This window comes from Meles meles, chromosome 4 (assembly GCF_922984935.1).
Source record: "Meles meles chromosome 4, mMelMel3.1 paternal haplotype, whole genome shotgun sequence".
Lineage (NCBI taxonomy): Eukaryota > Metazoa > Chordata > Mammalia > Carnivora > Mustelidae > Meles > Meles meles.
Window position 1 is genome coordinate 112,041,764 of NC_060069.1, and position 4,153 is coordinate 112,045,916.

Consider the following 4,153-nt stretch of genomic DNA (forward strand, 5'->3'; position numbering starts at 1 on the left):
GAATTAGCCAAAAGTGCAAAGTTTTTATATAGGGGGCAGAATATATATATATATATTTTCCCCTGGATCAACTACCAAGAAGGAATTTCAAATTTGAAAATATCTGTAACTTTTTTTTTTTTTTTTAATTTTAACAGTATTGAAGTAACTATATGCATATTCTCATTCCTGGAAGTATGTTTTGTTTTGTCTTTTCACTAAAACTAGCAGTCATTTAGATGGCTCTCAGTTTTCATTCATAAGGATATATATTGAAAAATTCCAGGAAAAAGACCAATTATAACATGAAAAAAGACAATGACAATGAATAGATTATCTCAATAAATGGAGAAAATTAACTAGAATCTCAGATTCATTCATTTCTAATATCTTAATGAAATGGACAGGGGAGGGAAAATGTCATGATCACAGAAGTTGCTTCTCCGGGGTGAGCCTTATCCATTGCACTTGGCTGTGCTGACCTCTGCAATTTCCCCAAATATAGAAAGTTTGGTTGCATAAGTTGTTGAAGAGGGGAACTGCATTCATGCTTTTTGGAGCCTTCTTAGAAATACTACAGTAAGGTCTCTGAAACAAAGTCTGAAAATTTGTGCTCCTTTTTCTTTTTAGTGCTTAGCCCATCAGTGCTTTGGTAAAGTTGCTTTGTGTTTCTCTCTTCTCCCTGGAGACAAAGAGGAGTCACACCAATGTGGACTCACAGAAACTGGTTTACTCTCCTGCCTGAAACAACAAACAAAACAGCACCAAAACCACACAAGAGCCACAAAATGCAGATTTCCAAGATACTGAGCATCAGTCAAAGAGGACAGCTGTCCCGGAAACATGGAAACATACAGGTGAGTGGAACTCTACAATTGCTCCAGGAGACTGCTGCCAGAGATTTTCCAAGCAAGCCACAGGGGAGGGAAAACTGAAGAGAAGCCCAGTAGACCTAGTGGAGTTGAGGACACTGAGCTGAGAGTCCACAAGGTGGTTTATGGGAGAGGACGGAGCTGAGGAAAGTCAACTAATGAGAGCTGTGGAAGAGCCCTCCCCCGGCGCAGCAGGGTCCTGCTCAGGTTATCCATGGGAGGCAGTGACCCCAGTTCAGGGGCAGTTATTTGAAAGCATTAGAGGGAACAGGGCCTGTTGCTCAGATAGCACTGAGCATAGAGCCTGTACCCAGCAGATAAACTTAAAAAAAAAAAAAAGGAGCCCTCCCAATCCATGAGGCATAGAGTGGAGGACTCAGGGAAGTCTTGCCATAGTATTGGGAACTCATCATTAACCTTCCACTGAGAGCAGCTCTGGATCACTGAACAAATCATTAAAGCAACACCAGAAATGATTTCTGTTTCCAAGTAACTTAAATGCATTCCTGAACAAAGCTCAAAATTATAGAAAATACAAAAATATCCAGCAACCAACAAGGTAACTGTCTCACTTTCTGGCATTCCATCCAAGAGAGTGAGGTATGCCCAGAAGCAGGGGACATAATCCCTCATGAAAAGACAGATCAATCATCTAAAAATGACCCAGAGCTGACACAGATGCGAGAATCACCAGAGGACAATTAAGTGTTTATTACAACTGTATTTCATCAGTTCAAAACATTCAGCAGACCTACAACTCTATGGTCAATTAGTGTTCAACAAAGCAGAAAGGAATATCCAATAGAAAAAAAAAGTCTCTCCAACAAATGGTGTCAGGAAAACTGGACAGTAATATGCAGAAGAATGAAATTGGACCACCTTCTAACACCTTACATGAAAATAAAATAAAAATGGATGAAGGACCTAAGTGTGAGACAGGAAACCATCAAAATCCTAGAGGAGAACATAGGCAGAAACCTCTCTGACCTCAGCCACAGCAACTTCACACTAGACACATCACGGTAAGTAAGGGAAACAAAAGCAAAAATGAACTATTGGGGCTTCATCAAAATAAAAAAATTCTGCATAGGAAAGGAAAAAAATCAACAAAACAAAGAGGCTGCCTACAGAGTGGGAGAAGATGCTTGCAAAAGATGTATCTGATAAAACGTTAGTATCCAAAATCTATAAAGAACTTATCAGACTCAACACACCCCACAAAAAACCAAAAACCAAAAAAAATCCATTTTTAATGGGCAGAAGACATGAATAGACACTTTTTCAAAGAAGACATCCAGAAGGTTGAAAGACAGATAAAAGATGCTCAACATCACTCATAATTAAGGAAATACAGATCAAAACCATGATGAGATACCACCTTACACCTGTCAGAATGGCTAAGATTTACAACACAGGAAACAACAGATGTTGGTGAGTTGCAGAGAAAGGGGAACCCTCTTGTACTGCTAGTATGAATGCAAACTTGTGTAGCCATTCTGGAGAACACTATAGAAAATCCTCAAAAACTTAAAAACAGAACTACTCTAGGAACCAGTGATTGCACTACTTGGTATTTATACAAAGGATACAAAAATACAGATTTGAAGGGACACATCCACCCAAAAGTTTATAGCAGCTATATCAACAACAGCCAAACTAAGCAGACAGACCAAATGTCCATCAACTGAATGGTTAAAGAAGATGTGGTGTGTATATATATACATATATATATAATATACAAAGGACAAATATATATCTACATATCTATATATATAGATATATACACATACACAATGAAATATTTTTCAGCCATCAAAACATGATGTAATCTTGCCATTTGCAATAACATGGATGGAGCTAGAGTGTATTATATTAAGTGAAGTAAGTTGGTCAGAGAAAAATATCATATGCTCTCAATCATTTGTGGAATTTAAGAAATCAGATGAACATATAGGAAGTGGGGGAAAAAGAGAAAGGGAAATGAACCATAAGAGATTCTTCATGATAGAGAATAAACTGAGGATTGATGGATGGGGGATGTGCGTGGGGGATGGGCTAGATGGGTGATGGGTATTAAAGAGGACACAAGTAATAAGCATTGGGTGTTGTACATAAGTGATGAATCACTAAATTCTACTCCAGCAACCAATATTGCACTGTATCTTAACTAAAATTTAAATTTAAAAAAAGTATAATTGAAAAAAATTATAGAAATCAAAACAGTACGTCATGAAAAAGTTTTACCTATGGTTTATATAAAAATATATTCCAATTTGCACTTTAATATGCAATTAGTTTTAAATCTAAATATTATATAATAAGTGGTTTATAAATTGTCAATGTGATTAAACAGCATGCTTTCCATTTTATCAGAAAAATTCAAACCTTGCCATAAATGTATTGTTAAAAGTGTTATTTAAATACAGGTGTGAAGAAGTAGCTTGTAATCTTACTTAAAACAATTACGTAAGTTTGGGGGAAAGCTGTTTGAAGAGATTTGGAGACCAATAGGCCCTAGAAATTTTAAAGAGCTAAAATGCAGAAGAAGGCTAAATATATACAGGTAAGTCCCATATTTGCAGGGCATTCGTAATTTCAAATTAAGTGTCATAAAGAAGAAATAGAAAACTGTATAAGTAGAGCTTGTGGAAGATTCTTTTGACTGAGTAGAAAGAGTAGAAAAAATATTTTGGTGCTACTAAAACAGGTTTCCAAATTGTTTTGTTGTGATTTGTAATAAGAAATATATATTTGTGGGGCGCCTGGGTGGCTCAGTGGGTTAAAGCCTCTGCCTTCAGCTCAGGTCATGGTCCCAGGGTCCTGGGATTGAGCCCCGCATCATCGGGGCTCTCTGCTCAACAGGGAGCCTGCTTCCTCCTCTCTCTCTGCCTGCCTCTCTGCCTACTTGTGATCTCTTTTCTGTCAAATAAATAAATAAAATCTTAAAAAAAAAAAAAAAAGAAATATTTGATCTTCATCCCTGTTCCTGGCAGCAGCTCCTAAAACCCTTGTAATTTCCTAAGTGGTAAGAGCAATGGGAGAATTATTTGTCATGATATTTGGTATTTGTCCTGAAATAGCTCCAGAGCAACAAAGGCAAAAAAAGGTCTTTTGTTATTCATAACCACACATGAGTTTATGTTAATGAGATGATTTTTGGAAAGTTCTTAGATAACCACAGAATGAGGTTGCCAAGGGAACCAACCAGGGTGATTAAAGGGTTGGAACTTTCAGCCCCATCCCTGACTGACCTCTGCACTAGAAGGACTGTAGAGAGGAACTGAAGGTTGCATTAATAACCA

The 4,153-nt window shown here is 37.3% G+C and overlaps 1 non-coding gene across 1 annotated transcript; it reads left to right on the top strand.

Moving 5' to 3' along the window:
• Positions 1-376: 376 nt before the first annotated feature.
• LOC123940965 lies at positions 377-536 on the top strand. The gene has a single exon (XR_006818124.1). It is a non-coding gene; the product is annotated as a U1 spliceosomal RNA (small nuclear RNA).
• Positions 537-4,153: the final 3,617 nt, after the last annotated feature.